We start from the raw sequence: 19,754 nt of genomic DNA on the forward strand, positions 1-19,754 counted from the left end.
ATCTGCAGCGTTTTCCATGCGGAATTTTCCGCACCATTAGCACAGCATTTTTTTTTCCTATTGATTTACATTGTACTGTAAATCACTTTGCAGATCCGCAGTAAATCCGCATCGTGTGCACATAGCCTAAGGCCGGCGTCACACTAGCAAGTTTTACGGACATATGAGAGGCGCAGAAAATACGGATTGCGTATGGTACAATGATTCTCTATGGCCCAGCTCCTATCTGCCGTGTTTTATGGATCCATATTATACGGTCTTGTATGGCCGTAGAAAATCGCAGCATGAAAGTCTATGGGGGCGAGAAAAATATGGATTACACACGGACCAGCAGTGTGACTTGCGAGAAATACGCCAGACATTTCCAGGTGCCAGGAATTGTGCCAAGCCCTCAATCAGGAAGCTCAGACATGCTAATTAGCTGAAAAAGCCACACAGACATCCCGGAAGTCTGGTGCTCGCCTCCACGAAGTTCCAAGCAGCATGGCCAGCATAATCAACGTAGATATGCTCCTCATCCTGGTCCAAGAAAGGCATGAGATTTGGGACCAGCGTGATCCAAACTATGCCAACCGGGCCCGGAAAGAGGCAGCTTGGAGGACCATCTGTGGGATCCTATTCCCAGATTATGCCCAATGGCCACGTGCGGAGCAGACACAACTTTGTAAATACACTCATGTGTCGACATTAATTAACCTTGAAAAATGCTTTACCTACATGATTGCAGGAAGAATATTTTTGGCCTTAGTTTGGTTTTTTTTTTGCCTTTTTTTGAAAAAAACAAAGATGATTAACATGAGAAAGGGTTTACGTACATAGCTAATATAGATGTTGCGTTGGGTACTATTTTTGTTTACGCATTTTATTATTATCGTTAAAATATGATCTATCAATCCTGTTTAAAGCAATGTGCAGAATGAGATTAAACAATATTTGTTACCATGTCATTGCAGTGGATGATGTTATGAGACGATGGCGCAGCATCAGGGACCAGTACCGGCGGGAAAGGCAGCAGCGGGCAAGAAGTGGGTCAGCAGCACCAACCAAAAAAAGAAAGTACATATATTACGATTGACTTTCCTTTTTGGATGCCAGTATGGATCTAAGACAGTAAGTAAAAACAACACAACACTTTTTTTTTTTTAAGATTAGTATTAATATTGTTTTTTCTTGCTCTAGCGCCATTTATTCCATGGTGCTTTACATGTTAGGAGGGGTAAACATATTCCCAAAAATATTGTACAAAAATCCCCCCCCCAAAAAAAATTGGTACCGGAGGAGAGAGGACCCTGCCCACAAAGTCTCACAAGCTACAGCAAGGGATGGGTGAGAATACAGTAGGCAAGGGTAGAGCTGTTCATGCAGTGATTTGGTCAATCGGTGGGTACTGCAGGTTATATGCTTGTCGAAAGAGGTGGGTCTTCATGCTCTTTTTGAAGCTTTCAATGGTAGGCGAGAGTCTGATGTGTTGTGGTAGTGGTTTCCACAGTAGGGGTGATACACCAGATAAATCTTGTATACGATTGTGGGAATAGGAGATAAGAGGAGTACAGAAGGAGATCTTGTGAGGATCTGAGGTTGCGTGTAGGTGATTACCGAGAGTCGTGGTCACACATGTATAATAAACTTATGTTAGAAAATTGCCAAAATATTTATTGTATTATTTTTATTTTTTTCATTACAGAACTCAATCCAACCTCACTGAGAGGGAGACCGGTTCGGACTCGGTGGTTATGATAGATCCAGTTCCTGTTGACAAAGAGGTGGCGGTCCCATCTTTGTCTTCAACATCCTCCATCCTTCCTGGAACATCGGCTTCTGCATCTCAACAGACTGCACCAACTTTACAAGATGCAGCACCATCAACATCAGCAGCACCACCTGATCCTGTAAGCAAGGAAGAGCATGGACACAGCAGCAGCCCTACCCTCCCACTGATGTCCTCCCCACAGGCATCTGGGGCTTTACGCAGAGGCCGCAGAAGGAGAGAGCTGCAAGCCAATAGGAGGGATTTTGACACTGGGGTCCTCAACTATTTGGCCAGGGGAACCACGGATGATAGAAGAGGCCTTTGCACGCAACCTTGCCCGTTACCTTCATCCCCTTCCCCGTGAGGTGAGGCTACATGTGAGAGGGTGTATTCAAATCCTGATTGATTTAAGCACCCCTCCAAATAACCTCTATGAGGTGTTTGATTTTCTTGAGAGTAGGCAACTTTCACAAAATAACCTCTTGCGCCTTCAAATAACTCAACAGGTGCATGGTCAATCAGGATTTGAAGCACCTCCTCCACGCATGCCTACACCTCAACCCCTCCCAACCCAAAATCAACAAAGGCCAGCACCGTACCAAAAGGCAGCCTACAACCCACCTTCCCAATATGGCCACTTTTCCAGACCCAGTGATGTAGGCTGGTCCCAAAATGGGTTTGGACAACATGGCCATTTTGGGGGTGGGTATGAGTCCAGCCAATATGTCCGTCAGCAAGAGGGCCAGAGACAAATACCTTATGGCCAATACCCAACTGGCCAATATGAACAAGGCCAGTATTTGGCTCAGCAACCCACAGCATCCACACAGGATGAGGGACAATTGGCCCAACAAAGGCCCCCTGAACTTACAGGAATCTGTAAGCCAAAGTTTGTTTGTTTTTGTTTGTTACGCAAAACCATGTGTTTGGTTATTTTGTGCTGTATTTGCACTTTGTTGTGTTTTGTTTTTCAAAAAAAATACAAAAACAAAAAAAAAGATAACCATATGAAAAAAATATGGTTACAAGTTTACAACAAAAGGCTTTTGCTCTAAGTAAAAAATGTTGTCAAAAGCCAATAGATGTTTGTGGACCAATCATTATTACATCACACACATATGCTCTGTTCATAATCACCTGGTAATTAAGGAAATACAACACACAGAGTACTGTTTGTGTACACAAAAATATTTTATGTTGATATTATATTTTGAAAATAAGAAAATCACAACTGAGAAACAGCATAATCTTGCCAGGGAGTAGCACCCTGAGGAGAAACAAAATAATTTGTGAAAATATCTCTCACTTTGATTCCAGAAAGGGGACGGCGTGGAGGAGGACCATGTGGTGTAGGGCATTGGGCAACATTTCTTCACCAAGAACAGCTGACAGGCAATCATGAAGTCTAGTAAAATTGTGCAAAACAACACAAGCCTTAATCACTTCATTAATAGTAGCCTCACTCAGCTGAATGGCAGACTGGAGGAGATGCCATTTGGCACACAGAATCCCAAAGGCACACTCCACCAGTCTACGCGCCCTGGAAAGCCTAAAATTAAAATCACACCGCCGGTGATCCAGGTTGCTCCTGGGATAAGGCCTCATGACATTCCTTGTCAATTGAAAGGCCTCATCTCCCACAAGAACATATGGCACTGCTTCAGCATTGGAGCCTGGGAGTTGTGGTGGTGGGAGGTCAAACTGGTTTTCACGTAGCCGCTGACCCATAATGGACGAATTGAAGACCCTTCAGTCTCCTGTTCGCCCATAGGCCCCAATGTCTACAATTATAAACCTGTAGTTATTGTCAACTACAGCTAACAGAACTACAGATAAAAACTGCTTATAATTGAAGAATTGGGAGCCAGAGTTTGGCAGCTTACGCACCCTGATATGTTTCCCATCCAGGGCTCCAATGCAGTGTGGGAAGTCACAAGTGTCATTGAATCCATGGGCTATTTTTATCCAGTCAGCCATTTTTGGCTCAGGCATGACAACTTCATGTGGTTTAGCCCATATTTCCATACATGTTGAGCGCACAATGCCAGAAATCAGAAACTCCAGGTGTAGTCCCGCATAAGGCAAGCAAGTTGACAGGAAGCTGAAAGGACCCAAAAAAACATATTAGTCATGTAACAATAGTTTAGATAAAACATAAGAAATCGCATGTATGTTGTTTACTAGAAAACACTGGAATATAAATTAAATTTATCCATATTTACCTAGGGGACATAAGTAAAACATTACAAAAATATATTGTTCTTGTGGTTTGCTCCTAAGTTACACTTATATTTTAAAAGAGCTGCTAGCAAACAACCCAGAAAAAAAAACATCATCAACATACAGTATGTGAGGATGTTGAATACATACTGTAAGGTAAGGAGAAGACGCTCTTCTGCGGATATGCTTTTTCGCATCCTGGTGTCCTGGTACGTGAGTCCTAGACGTACTGTCTCCAACAAGATATCAAATGTTGGTATTGTCATTCTACAGTATAGGTAGAATTATCAGGATGTGCACGCAGAGCTGTATAGAGCCTCTGAAAATGGCCTTTAGTGAGGCGTTGGGTCAAAAGAGGATGCATCCACATTCTTCTTCTCCTCCTTCGCGGATCTACAATCACAGGATATGGCTGGCCAAACCGACGGGACAAGATCCAGTTAAACAAAACCCGCTGAGTTGGGGTGAAGTGCAGTAGGTCAGACATGGTGCAAACATTACCACAACACAACAAAAGATGCACAACCACAAAATGGCCATATGGGTGGGTGCCACCTGTTGTAGAGGCTTTAAATAGGGTTGCTGATGCTGATTTAAATTAATTTCAGCCTCAAAATCCGTTAAATGTCCATTTTGTCAGGTTGTGTGGAAAATACGCATTACGGATGTCATACGGATTACATACGCAACATTACATGCGCAAAATACGCGACCACACCTTGCCAACGGATTTCATACGGATCATCATTTCTGGAATTTTTCGGCGTATTACGGCCGTAAAATACGGACTGTATTTCCATACGCTGAGTGTGACGCCGGCCTTACACTGAGTCTGAAACTGCTGCTTATACCATCTCTCATCTCTTTCTCCCTTGTAAATTGAATCTCTTTAATGGACCTCATTTACACAGAAATATTTTGATCAGTATTTCACATCAGTATTTGTAAGCCAAAACCAGGAGAGGAATAATAAGACAAAAAGTATAATGGGAACATGTGCACCACGTTTGCATTTTTCCCCACTCCTAGTTTTGGCTTTTAAATACTGATGTGAAATACTGACCAAAAATACTTATTCCAAAACTGCTACTGTGATCTTCTTCACTGGTGCAGTTATTTAATATATTACTGTCTGGAGTATTTGCCTTTCATTTTAGGACTTTCTCTTCCTATCTCTATTGCTGAGCTGTGAGCTCTGACAAACTTTCATCCCGAAATCACTATAAGGGCAGGTGCAGAGGATCACACATTGGTTCTAACCCAGACCAAAATTATACAATCGGGCCATGCACGTGTCGATTTTTTTTCCTCTGACAGAGACGGTCCGGGAAAAAAATTTCAGGATGTCCGAGTTTGATCCAATATTCGGATTGCACTCGTCTATGCAAGTCAATGAGTCTGTGGAAACCACAGGACTGCACTTGGATGACATCTGGGTGTAGCCCAATTTCCAGTCTCACAGAATGTGAGTTTGATCACAGTGTGATCTGATTTTCGCGGATGTGGGGATTAAAATTTTTTTTCAATTTTCTCTTTTATGTCAGTCCATGAAAATCAGACCGATAGACATAAATCGCAACTCATGCATACTGCGACTTTTTCCTTGGACCAAGGAAAAAAATCAGACGTGCACGACCCCATAGAATAACATGAGGACAAGTGTCATCCGTGAAAACAATGGATAGCACTCATCCAATTTTTACGGTCATGTGCACAAGCCCTAAGGGTAGGACAATTTTGTTTCTCACTATCATCTGTGTGCAGTCCATATAAAATAGCTTTTTTTACAGCAACTATTAATCATTTACAAGACTATTTACAGTTTTGTATGCTATAGAATTGCAATATATTTGTAAAAATTGAATGCTATACTGTTGCATCCCATTTTCCTTGTGCACTCACAGATGAGTGGGTGAAACTCATCCAATTTCCAGGAAGTAACTAGTGCTTGCTGCAATTTTTTTCACACGCAGATTCGGTCAGTGAAAAGAATTAATCATCTGCAATACCCCATTGAATAACATTGGTCTGAGTGCTGTCGTTTTATTCACAGCACTTGAACTGACAATATGGTCATGTGAACGAGCCCTGAGGTCGGCTGCAAATGAGCATCTGTAAAATCATCTGAGTCTCATCCAAAAAACTCTGAGGCTATGTGCACACGTTGTGGATTTGCCTGTGGAATTTTCTGCGTGGATTCTTCCTCTCTTGGCAGAAAATGAAGTTGAAAATCCACGCATTTTTGATACAGATTTTCATGCGGATTTGTATGCATTTTTGTAAGCTAAATAAAGATCTATTATTTAAGAAAAAAAACTGTGATGTAATGTCTTTGTCCAACCTCTTCTTTTACATGCTCCATTGAAGACCATAATATCATCACATACCATATTCAAATATAATGTTTACACACACAAAACAAATATAAGTGAATATCTATAGGTAATAATAATCTTTATATAGCGCTAACATATTCCGCAGCACTTTACAGTTTGCACACATTATCATCACTGTCCCCGATGGGGCTCACAATCTAAATTCCCTATCAGTATGCTTTTGGAATGTGGGAGGAAACCCACGGAGAACATACAAACTCCTTGCAGATGTTGTTGTTGGTGGGATTTGAACCCAGGGCCCCAGCACTGCAAGGCTGCAGTGCTATCCATTGAGCTGCCCAGATAGATATAGATAGACATATCTATAGATAGATAGATCTATAGATAGATAGACAGATCTACAGATAGATATATAATACCAAGCACGATGTTTAGTGATAAACATAATAAATAGTACATAAAGAGTTAAATAAAGACATATAAACACACAAAATCTTAAAAAGGCCGGGGTCAAACTTGCGAGAAACTCGCATGAGTCTGGCACCTCAGTACCTGGCACTGCTGCCGGCCCTCGGACCGGGGCGTTCAGCTGCATAGAAATACCTGCAGCGGCACACTCTGGTCCCGAGTGCCAGCGGCAATGTCGGGTACTGAGATGCGAGACTCGAGTGAGTTTCTCGCAAATGTGACCCTAGTCGTAAACACAATATGTTTCATTTAAAAAAAAGGAAAAAAATGGCGTGGGCTCCCGTGCAATTTTCAAAACCTGACAGGTAAAGCCAGTGACTGGGGGCAAATGTTTATAGCCTGGGAAGGGTGTAATACCCAAGGAGCTTGCCAGGCTATTAATATCAGCTCACAGCTGTATATTTAGCCTTTACTGGCTATTTAAAGAGAGTAGCCCCAAAAAATGACGTGGGGCCCCCCTATAATTAATAAGCAGAAAAGGCTATGCAGACAGCTGCAGGCTGATATTAATAGCTTGGGAAGGGGCCATGGATATTGGCCCCCTGGCTACAAATACCACCTCCCATTGAATCTAATGGGGTTCGGGTACGTTCGTTGAACCGTTTGGAAAACTGTACAGCGAATGGAGGTACGTTTGGCGGATCCAAACCGAGCAGGAGATGTGGTATGATCAGACCATCCTCCTGCAGTGTCAGATACAGCCATTACAGAGTACACAGCAGGGGCACATTTACAAGATTTTCTCAGCACAGAAACAATTTTTTTAAACACATTGAATTGTGAACTTATTATTATTTCAAGATCAAGATTGTAGGGTCAGATATTACGGTGATATGTGACGATGTGGAATCTACTGGTAAGCTAACATTTAGTAGTTTGCAGCCAGTATTACTCTAGAATAAATCAGATAAGGCAGCACTCTGTAGCGCTATAACATGCAAACATAAAATCTGAAAATTTAATTGCATTACTGCACTTGAAACATGAAAAATTGAGAATGCTTAGCGCATAAATTGGCCAATTCATGTGTACCTGGCAGCACGTTAAGGCGATTCTTGATACCAGGACCTATTTCTAATCCTCACTTAGACAGTCAACATAACTCTGAGAACCTAATATGAATCCTCTCTAGACAAAAGTCTATATCTCAATGGAGGGGTAGAATCCTGCTGCAATTAAAAACGCCTTAGGCTGAGGGGTGGAGTGCTCAGTTAGAATGCTAATGCAAATATCAAAAATATTGACCGTCACATCCAAACATAAATCAGGTCTGAACAGGTCTGAACAGGTGCTTACCTAGTAAAGACAATTTTTGACGTTTCAGAGTCTGTTAAATCTGTTAAATTTTTTTTGTTCCATTTTGCCTGAGCAAAACAAAATGCCAATAATTCTGCACACCTTTATAAAGGGTTCTGATATTCACACCTGCCCTCATTACATAAATATGCATCACCTGATATGCTTCATCAAATTAGCATTCAAGTTTATACAGCTTGAAGTTGAAAATAAGCATAAAAATGATGATATGGTTAAAATACTGATTTGTCTAATAACCCCTTTACCCTGAAGGGTGGTTTGCACGTTAATGACCGGGCCAATTTTTACAATTCTGACCACTGTCCCTTTATGAGGTTATAACTCTGGAACGCTTCAACGGATCCCCGTGATTCTGACAATGTTTTCTCATGACATATTGTACTTCATGATAGTGGTAAAATTTCTTTGATATTACCTGCGTTTATTTGTGAAAAAAATGGAAATTTGGCAAAAATTTTGAAAATTTTGCAATTTTCCAAATTTGAATTTTTATGCAATTAAATCACAGAGATATGTCACACAAAATACTTAATAAGTAACATTTCCCACATGTCTACTTTACTTCAGCACAATTTTGGAACCAAAATTTTTTTTTGTTAGGGAGTTATAAGGGTTAAAATTTGACCAGCAATTTCTCATTTTTACAATACCATTTTTTTAGGGACCACATCTCATTTGAAGTCATTTTGAGGGGTCTGTATGATAGAAAATACCCAAGTGTGACACCATTCTAAAAACTGCACCCCTCAAGGTGCTCAAAACCATATTCAAGAAGTTTATTAACCCTTGTGGTGCTTCACAGGAATTTTTGGAATGTTTAAATAAAAATGAACATTTAACTTTTTTTCACAAAAAATTTACTTCAGCTCCAATTTGTTTTATTTTACCCAGGGTAACAGGAGAAAATGGATGCCAAAAGTTGTTGTACAATTTGTCCTGAGTACGCTGATACCCCATATGTGGGGGTAAACCACTGTTTGGGCAAATGGGAGAGCTCGGAAGGGAAGGAGCGCCGTTTGACTTTTCAATGCAAAATTAACAGGAATTGAGATGGGACACCATGTTGCGTTTGGAGAGCCACTGATGTGCCTAAATATTGAAACCCCCCCACAAGTGACACCATTTTGGAAAGTAGACCTCCTAAGGAACTTATCTAGATGTGTGGTGAGCGCTTTGACCCACCAAGGGCTTCACAGAAGTTTATAATGCAGAGCCGTAAAAATAAAACAAAAACTTTTTCCCACAAAAATTATATTTTAGCCCCCAGTTTTGTATTTTCCCGAGGGTAACAGGAGAAATTGGACCCCAAAAGTTATTGTCCAATTTGTCCTGAGTGCGCTGATACCCCATATGTGGGGGGGAACCATTGTTTGGATGCATGGGAGGGCTCGGAAGGGAAAGCGCCATTTGGAATGCAGAGTTAGATGGAATGGTCTGCAGTCGTCACATTGCATTTGCAGAGCCCCTAATGTACCTAAACAGTAGAAACCCCCCACAAGTAACACCATTTTGGAAAGTAGACCCCCCAAGGAACTTATCTAGATGTGTTGTGAGAACTTTGAGCCCCCAAGTGTTTCACTACAGTTTATAACGCAGAACCGTGAAAATAAAAAATCTTTTTTATTTCCCACAAAAATTATTTTTTAGCCCCCAGTTTTGTATTTTCCCAAGGGTAACAGGAGAAATTGGACTCCAAAGTTTGTTGTCCAATTTGTCCTGAGTACGCTGATACCCCATATGTTGGGGTAAACCCCTATTTGGGCACACGGGAGAGCTCGAAAGGGAAGGAGCACTGTTTTACTTTTTCAACGCAGAATTGGCTGGAATTGAGGTTGGACGCCATGTCGCGTTTGGAGAGCCCCTGATGTGCCTAAACAGTGGAAACCCCCCAAATTATAACTGAAACCCTAATCCAAACACACCCCTAACCCTAAGCCCAACAGTAAACCTAACCACACCTCTAACCCTGACACACCCCTAACCCTAATCCCAACCCTATTCCCAACCGTAAATGTAATCTAAACCCTAACCGTAACTTTAGCCCCAACCCTAACCCTAACTTTAGCCCCAGCCCTAACTGTAGCCTTAACGTTAGCCCCAACCCTAGCCCTAGCCCTAACCCTAACCCTAGCCCTAACCCTAACCCTAACCCTAATGGGAAAATGGAAATAAATACTTTTTTTTAATTTTTTCCTAACTAAGGGGGTGATGAAGGGGGTTTGATTTACTTTTATAGCGGGTTTTTTAGCGGATTTTTATGATTGGCAGCCGTCACACACTAAAAGATGCTTTTTATTGCAAAAAATATTTTTTGCGTTACCACATTTTGAAAGCTATAATTTTTCCATATTTGAGTCCACAGAGTCATGTGAGGTCTTGTTTTTTCCGGGACGAGTTGACGGTTTTATTGGTAACAATTTTGGGCATGTGACATCTTTTGATCGCTTTTTATTCCAATTTTTGTGAGGCAGAATGAACAAAAACCAGCTATTCATGAATTTCTTTGGGGGAGGCATTTATACCGTTCCACGTTTGGTAAATTTGATAAAGCAGTTTTATTCTTCGGGTCAGTGCGATTACAGCGATACCTCATTTATATCATTTTTTTATGTTTTGGCTCTTTTATATGATAAAAACTATTTTATAGAAAAAATAATTATTTTTGCATCGCTTTATTCTCAGGACTAAAGATGACGTTTTCAGCGATACCATGGTAATTTATATCTGTCTTTTTGATCGCGTGTTATTCCACTTTTTGTTCGGCGGTATGATAATAAAGCGTTGTTTTTTGCCTCGTTTTTTTTTTTTCTTACGGTGTTTACTGAAGGGGTTAACTAGTGGGCCAGTTTTATAGGTCGGGTCCTTACGGACGCGGCAATACTAAATATGTGTACTTTTATTGTTTTTTTTATTTAGATAAAGAAATGTATTTATGGGAATAATATATATATATATTTCATTATTTAGGATTTTTTTTTTTACACATTTGGAAAAAAATTTTTTTTTACTTTTTTACTTTGTCCCAGGGGGGACATCACAGATCGCTGATCTGACAGTTTGCACAGCACTCTGTCAGATCAGCGATCTGATTTAGAGCACTGCAGGCTTACCAAGCGCCTGCTCTGAGCAGGCACTTGGTAAGCCACCTCCCTCCCTGCAGGACACGGATGCCACGGCCATCTTGGATCCAGGCCTTGCTGCAGGGAGGGAGGTAAGGAGACCCTAGCAGCAACACGATCACATCGCGTTGCTGCGGGAGTCTCAGGGAAGCCCGCAGGGAGCCCCCTCCCAGCGCGATGCTTCCCTGTACCGCCGGCACACTGCGATCATGTTTGATCGCGGTGTGCCGGGGGTTAATGTGCCGGGGGCGGTCCGTGACCACTCCTGGCACATAGTGCCGGATGTCAGCTGCAATAGGCAGCTGACACCCGGCCGCGATCGGCCGCGCTCCCCCCGTGAGCACGGCCGATCGCGTATGACGTACTATCCCGTCGGTGGGAATACGGGCCCACCCCACCTCGACGGGATAGTACGTCAGATGTCAGAAAGGGGATAATTGTGCACATAGTGTATATTTTCTCATGTAGGATTTCCCAAGGAGATGCTTACTGATAAGGATTACCAGTTTATGTTCAACTTGATGCAGTGCCTTTGTAAGAAGATGCAGGTTCAACATCTTTCAGCTAATTCCTACCCTCCATACCATAAATGACTGATCTGTGGGAGCAATTTAATGGACCTTAAACTAAATACTAAAGATGTTTGTCTGGTCTCATTGATGCAATTGGTTTCTCCTACACCTTTAGTTGCTTACGGAGAGATACCAGAGGTCTCATCAGGATTCTCCCCTTTTGAGCTCCTGTATAGCCTTTCTGTACACTAGATGTGATGAAGGAATCCTGGGAAGGAGAACTGTCCACTAAAGGGGAATCTGTCATAGAATGTGTCATGAGTTTCAGAGAAAAAATGCCAACTCTGCCAGGATTGGTACAGGAGACCATAGAACAAGCCCAAGCCAGTCAAATGTAGTGATATGACCGTAATACAAAAAAAAAATTGTAAAGAGGGTCATAAAGTATGGGTGCTAGTTGCAGTCTTTTTTATATATTTCATCTTCTCCCTTCTCTAATGTCATTATTGGACTTTGTGGTGTCATGCTCTTGGATTCAAACCCTTGATTCTGTGGTCAGTGTCTCTTTTCCCTGAGCCATAACAGATACACACACAGATTTCCTTTGTGTTGTAGTTTTGTTACTGTGCAGATCTGAAGTTGTTGGTTGTAATAATCACCTAGGCAAGTTAACGATGCAACTATTTTTTATTCCTTACATCCATGGTTTTACAAAAAATCCAGATAGATGGCCAAAATACAATGTCCTAAGTCCACAAGATCCCTTTTTTGTGGCCGATAGTCTCACTGCCCCATACCAGTCGGTACTCACTGTATCCCAACTTTTGGTTAGCTCACAGATTTCGTATCTCCCGCCAGTATAGTCTGTAGTCAAAGTCAAGGCACAGCCAGAAGAAAAATAACACAACCGACACCCATGTATCCAGGAGAAACAATCCTTAAGAAAGTTTGTGAAATCCAGATGACAGATCCCTCAAACATAGCAGGGATATCCAGCCCAGCTACCAATCTCCAAAACTCCATAGGCCATCCATCCAAGGCTCCAGGACCCAGCTTAGAATATCCTTTCCCTTCAACGTCACTCCAGCAACAACATTTCCTCATCAGTCCTCAGTACCCAAAGCCGCCTCCTGGAATTGAGCCCAGTCCATGGGAAACACTCCTCCTCCCAATGCATTGGTGGAGGTGTCTCACTCAGGCTGAGCTCCATCATCTGGGATTGCATTTTAGACCCCCAGTAGTGATAGCTCCCCTGGGTCTACTATCCCCATCCACGCAATGGGACTAGTTGTGGGGAGCACAATGACTCGAGACCATGAGATTAATAAAATGATTGCTTATCTTTACCTTTAGCAATCCCCTGTGTGGCCTTAGGTATACATAAGATCAGCCTTCACGTCTTCCTCTGCTTTCTGTTGTGAGAGAGTGCCAGAGCTGTAGTTGTGGCTGAGCATATTAGATCTTGCGTGCTCTGGTCTCTTTTCACATGAAAAGACTGTTCTTTAATCAGTGTTCCTGTGTCTCTGTTCTCCATCTCTTGAGGTTCTCCTCCAGGTTGCTGGAGGTCTTCTCCATACGTTTGCACAAAAACATAGAAACAGTCCAGTTGTAACTTAAAATGCAAAACTTTACTTGTTTCTGTTCGCAGAACATCCTTATTTGATACAACAACAGCATAGGGTTCCATACAGTCCTCATTCTCCACTTTCCCTGCACCTCTTCAGTACATGCCTGGGTCCTACCATCACTACGCTCAGGGGATCCATTGTCTGTTTCACACTGGATCTGAGGGCATCAGCCCATGCATTTAAGCTGCCACATTATAGAGCCACCTGCATCCCCATACTGCTATGACTGCCGCTGTATCCTCTTCTTCACTACTGCTTGCACACTGCTGCTCAAGCTGTACTTATGGCCCCCATGGGCCCTGGATGGCTGAGCTTCTCGCTTATAATGTTACGGAGCTACTGGATAGCTCGGGCTCTAAGGCCCACCCAAGCTGTTCAGGCTCCCAAGACCCTCAGACTCCAACCAGGAAACTCTTGCTGCCTTACCCCAGCAAACTCCTCCTATAATCAACTATTTATTATATACCCATCTTGTGGCCCAAATAAGGTACTACACTGTCCCTATACTATTATAGAGGAACACGATACATAGGGTATGAAACATTCCTATAACAACAAATGGTTAATAGACACCATATACGTAGGAAAACTAAATTATCTTTACACAGTGCAACCGGGATGTGCTTAAAGTGGTAGAGGCGTGTATCTGTCTTTGTGACCCCTTACACTGTCACTGAATGGAAACATAGATTCCTGAGGATGAACTGACAAGCAAGCAAATCTCTAATAAAACACAATAATGCCTACATAACTGGTGCTCCGTGCTGGAAAAATTCTGTAACCCATAAACCATGGACTCCACTCTACGTCCATTCGTCCTATAGTCCTTAGTCCATGGCCAGCTCCTCACAGTTACCTTTACCTTTTGTTTTAGATAACAGGTGATTTTCATTTACTCTGTTTGTCTGCTGTATCACCTTTCAGTGCAGCTTTAAATACCTTCCCCTACTGTTGTTTCCTACTAGTGACAGACTTTGTTGGATTCATTCACTTTGCTGTAGTTTATATTTTTTGCAGTTGTTTTGTTAGTGATCCCTTTATCTCTTAGGAGACTACTACTCTAGCAATCTAAGGAGCTGCTACGGATATTCAGGGAAATCCGTCGTCGAGTAGGGGCGCCATTGCATTATCTTAGGGTGCCAACCTCCGAGGTCAGGTAGGGACAGACCAGGCTTAGAGAAGGGATTGTCATAGTCTGAACCGGGACCAGTCAGGTTCAGGTATTTAAAGGCACAGATGATTGGCCTCGGGGAGACCAAAACATCCAACACCGCGGAGACACCATCACGTGTTTCTCAACGCAGTGATTCCAGAACACTGCCCCCATCCCTTATGGGAAATATGCAGATGCATGTAAAGAAGCTGCGGAGACACCATCACGTGTTTCTCGACGCAAGCAGTGAATAGCCAGGCCTTTCCCCGGGAAGGAACAACCACGGGAAGGGCAGCAGCCTATGAAGGAAAGCCACCTATGCCAAGCATGGAATCCATCCACAGACAGCTGTTTCGGGGTTTTTGCCCCTCATCAGTGTGGAGTAGGAATCTGGCTCCTAATAGCCAGATTCCTACTCCACACTGATGAGGGGCAAAAACCCCGAAACAGCTGTCTGTGGATGGATACCATGCTTGGCATAGGTGGCATTCCTTCATAGGATGCTGCCCTTCCCGTGGTTGTTCCTTCCCGGGGAAAGGCCTGGCTATTCACTGCTTGGGTCGAGAAACACGTGATGGTGTCTCCGCAGCTTCTTTACATGCAGGTTCAGGTATTTGTCTCACTGGATTGTATGTTACCTGTGTGAATGTGCTATGGCAGTCATAACATGTGGCTGGTGCTCTACTCCTTGCCCTAGTTTTCGATTCGGGTGTGCAGGTATACTAGTTCATGTGCACACGTGTGCCTACAGTGGGGAACATAGGTATTTGATACACTACCAGTTTTGCAAGTTAGAGAGGTCAGTAATTTTTATTGTAGGCACACTACAACTGCAAGAGACAGAAATTAAAAAAATGGAGAAAATCACATTGTACACATTGTACGATTTTTACATAATTAATTTGCACTTTATTGCATGAAATCAGTATTTGATACTATAGAAAAACAAAACTTACTAGTTAGTACAGAAACCTTTGTTTCTAATTACAGAAGTCAGATGTTTCCTGTAGTTCTTGAACACGTTTGCATACAGAGAAGCAAGGATTTTGGCCCACACCTCCAAACAGATCTTCTCCAGATCTTTCAGGTTTTTGGGCCGTCACTTGGAAACATTGAGTTTCAGATTCCTTCTAAGATTTTCTATTGGGTTCAGGTCTGGAGACTGTCTGGGCCACTCCAGGACCTTGAAATGCTTCTTACAGAGCCACTCCTTAGTTGCCCTGGCTGTGTTTTTTTGGGTCATTGTCCTATCTTCAATGCTCTTACTGATGGAAGGAGGTTATTGGCCAAAATCTCGCAATACGTGACTCCATCCATCCTCCCTTCAATATGGTGCAGTCATCCGGTCCTCTCTGCAGAAAAGCACCCCAAAGTATGATGTTTCCCCCACCATGCTTCTTGGTTGGGATGGTGTTCTTGGGGTTTTACTCATCCTTCTACTTCCTTCAAACACAGCGAGTGGAGTTGATATTTTAGTCTTATCTGACCACATGACCTTCTCTCATGCCTCCACTGGATCATCCAGATGGTCATTGGTGAACATCAAATGGGTCTGGACACCTAGGTATAGATATAGGTATAGATATAGGTATAGATATATTATATTATACATATAATAGTTTTTCTTGAGTATTTATTTAAATAATAAAAAATCATTCTCTACTATTTTCTTGGGCTTGCTTTGTCCTGTTATTTCTAAGAAAAAAATATTGAAAATTAAGAAGAAAATACATATAGAACAAAAAACCTAATTTAAAGAATAAGTAATTTTCTAATGACAGATTACCTTTATGCAGATGCTAGTAAACAATCATGCTGCCACTACACAAATTATGCAATGCTTATGTTCTGCCTAGTGTGCTTAGTGTTCCCCTTTATAGAAGTGTAACTTATCATAGAAAAACTGAGAATTGGGATCACCTTCCCTAAAATGATAACATCATGAAAAATAAAAGCATGTTTTTGTATCCTGGGGAAAAATAGGCACATCATTTGCATCATAAGATTATATTTTGCATATTTGTAAATACTTTTCTGTGATACACAGATTACAGGGTTTCATGTGATATACACACATAAAATAGCATGTTAGTTAATGTACAGTACTTAGGAACTAAAAATTGTCTCCTGAAGATAACCTTTAGTAGAGCATATGGATGTCATACAGAAGGTTCCTGCTTCGATACCACTTCTCGCAAAGTGAGTCAGAAGATTTTCACAGTTTTAGATGATTATTATTAGACTAGATGGTGGTCCGATTCTAACGCATCGGGTATTCTAGAATATGAATGTCCACGTAGTATATTGCCCAGCGACGTAGCATATTGCCCAGCCACGTAGTATATTGCCCAGTCAAGTAGCATATTGCCCAGTCATGTAGTATATTGCCCAGTCACGTAGTATATTGGCCAGTGACGTAGTATATTGCCCAGTCACATAGTATGTTGCCCAGCCACGTAGTATGTTGCCCAGTCACATAGTATATTGCCCAGGCACATAGTATATTGCCCAGCCACGTAGTATAAAGCAGAGCCACGTAGTACGGTATATTGCCCAGTCACGTAGTATATTGCCCAGTGATGTAGTATATTGCCCAGCCACGTAGTATATAGCAGAGCCACGTAGTACGGTATATTGCCCAGTCACGTAGTATATTGCCCAGCCACATAGTATATAGCAGAGCCACGGAGTATATTGCCCAGCCACATAGTTTATTGCCCAGCCACATAGTATATTGCCCAGCCACGTAGTACTGTATATTGCCCAGTGACGTAGTATATTGCCCAGCCATATAGTATATAGCAGAGCCACGTAGTATATTGCCCAGCCACGTAGTATATTGCCCAGCACAGAGCCACGTAGTATAGAGACTTAAAAAAAAAATAAACATATACTCACCTTCCGAAGGCCCGTTGGAAGTCCTGCTATACTCACCATCCGCCGCCTTGGCCGCTCCTCGCCACGCTCTCAGGACCGCTCCATTGCAATCAGCAGCTTCCGGTCCCAGGGCTGGTGTGAGCAGGACCTATGATGATGTCGCGGTCACATGACCGTGACATCACGGCAGGTCCTTGTCGCACACCAGCCCTGGGACCGGAAGCTGCCGCTTGCAATAGAGTGGTCCCGGGAGCGTTGCGAGCAGCGGGAAAGGCAGCGGAGGGTGGGTATAGGAGGTTTTTTATATTTTTTTTTATTTTTAACATGACATATTTTTACTATTGATGCTGCATAGGCAGCATCAATAGTAAATAGTTGGGGACACACCGGGTTAATAGAAGCGGTAACAGAGTGCCTTACACCGCGGTCCATTACCGCTGCCATTAACCCTGTGTGAGCGGTGAGTGGAGGGGATTACGGAGTGGGCGCCAGGCAGTGAGTGCAGGGGAGTAGGGGAGGGACTAATCGGACTGTGCCCGTCGCTGATTGGTCCCGGCAACCATGACAGGCAGCTGCCGAGACCAATCAGTGAATTAATAACTGTGACAGAAGGCCAGACAGACAGACAGAAGGATTGTGGCCCGATTCTAACGCATCGGGTATTCTAGAATATGCATGTCCCCGTAGTTTATGGACAATGATGATTCCAGAATTCGTGGCAGACTGTGCCCGTCACTGATTGGTCGAGGCAACCTTTATGACATCATCGTCGCCATGGCAACCATTATGACATCTACGTCGATACTGTGCCCGTCGCTGAATCAGAAACGTGGGATGTCTACGTCCTTTATGACATCATCGTCGCTGTGCCCGTTGCTGATTGGTCGAGGCCTGGCGGCCTTGACCAATCAGACGTGGGATGTCTACGTCCTTTATGACATCTTCGTCGCTGAGCCCGTCGCTGATTGGTCGAGGCCTGGTGGCCTCGACCAATCAGAGACGCGGGATTTCCAGGACAGACAGACAGACAGAAAGACAGACAGACAGACAGAAAGACAGACAGACAGACAGACGGAAAAACCCTTAGACAATTATATATATAGATTCTTCCATGCAATTTTGTTATGAAATTTTAGATTAGAGGAGACCTGTCACCAAGTCAAAAGTGACCAGTTTTTGCTCTTATCATATTACTGCTGTTCCCTTGAGTCTGTAATTACTATTTTTTTTTTAACTCCACCATACGGTTACAAAGATATGGGTATTTTTTTTTAGTGCTAATTTTTATGGTCTATACCAAGGGGTCATAGCTCACAGAATTATCCGGGGGGTGTCTTTTGGTTGCGCTGCATAAAAACCCTGCGAGCACCGCCCCTTTAGAAAAAAGTACAAAAATAAGCACTAACTAAAAATTCTCATATTTCTGGCAGATTTTTTTTTTTCAAATTCCATTTTTAGGAGATCAGTGGGAATAAAACAGCGAAAGCTGGCCACTTTTGTCATGGTTACAGTTCTTTTTAAGTTGAAAATATTCTATTATGTTTTTGCATGTTTTTATAGGTAGTATAGACTGTAGTAGACATCCTTGTATTGCCATAGGCGAGATTACAGGCTGTAAAGCAATTTATCTCTTGACCCTAAAGCTATGAAAGGGTTAAACAATATACTTCAATGATTGCATTCCTGCAGACTTCATCAATTATATCAAGTCACTTGACCTGTCTGCCATAAGCTCCAGCTTACCTTGTATCAAGCTCTTGTCAGATGCAATATAAATTTACATTACACATGTATTTAGTTAGCTCAGATGCAAGAGTCTGCTGATAAGTCGCATGGCAAACATGCACACATTATTATCTATGAACTGGGGCTTACGGTCTTACTGAATGTAATAAAATCCTTTAGCCTCATAGTTTATTATTTTTACAATGCAATACAAAAAGTTCCTGCTGTGCATAGATCTTTCTGAAAAACAGTAGATCTAAGGCAAAATACATATTCGTTGACATATTATGAATATTCTTAAATCATAAATAATCTGTCTCATTGGGTGTCACCTTAGGCTACGTTCACATTTGCGTTGTGCGGTACAGCGTCGGCGACGCAACGCGTAACGCAAATATAAACGCATGCACAACGCAGCGTTTTGTGACACATGCGTCCACTTTTGCATGGTTTTTGGCGCAGAAAAAACTGCATCATGCAGCATCCTCTGCGCCCTGACGCATGCGCCACAGTGACGCATGCGTCACAAAACGCAAGTGCAACGCATGTCCATGTGCCCCCATGTTAAATATAGGGGCGCATGACGCATGCGTCGCCGTGGCTGCGCCCGACGCAACGCTAATGTGAACGTAGCCTTAGAATGCTGTGT

The sequence above is a fragment of the Ranitomeya imitator genome, chromosome 6, assembly GCF_032444005.1.
Source record: "Ranitomeya imitator isolate aRanImi1 chromosome 6, aRanImi1.pri, whole genome shotgun sequence".
Taxonomy (NCBI): domain Eukaryota; kingdom Metazoa; phylum Chordata; class Amphibia; order Anura; family Dendrobatidae; genus Ranitomeya; species Ranitomeya imitator.